The sequence below is a fragment of the Penaeus monodon genome, chromosome 21 (genome assembly GCF_015228065.2).
Source record: "Penaeus monodon isolate SGIC_2016 chromosome 21, NSTDA_Pmon_1, whole genome shotgun sequence".
NCBI classification, from domain to species: Eukaryota; Metazoa; Arthropoda; class Malacostraca; order Decapoda; family Penaeidae; genus Penaeus; species Penaeus monodon.
In genome coordinates this window covers 11,910,377-11,910,642 of record NC_051406.1, presented here as the reverse complement: position 1 = coordinate 11,910,642, position 266 = coordinate 11,910,377, and positions in this window count along the sequence as shown.

Below are 266 nucleotides of genomic sequence, written 5' to 3'. Positions count from 1 at the left end.
TTTATCCTCTCTCTCTCTCCTCTCTTCTATCTTTCTTCCCCATTTTTTTCTCTGTATTTTCCTTCCTTCCTCCCTTCCTCCCTTTTCTGTTCTCCCTTCTTCCCGCTTTTCTATCCTACCTATCTTCTTCTCTTTGTACCCTCCGTCCTTCTTCCCTCTTCTATCCCCTTATTCTCCTTGGTCTCTTTGCCTCTCACCTCCTTCTCCTTAAAAGTCTAGATTCTTTTCCAAATAACTCTCCTAATGCTATACGACCGTTCTAGCCT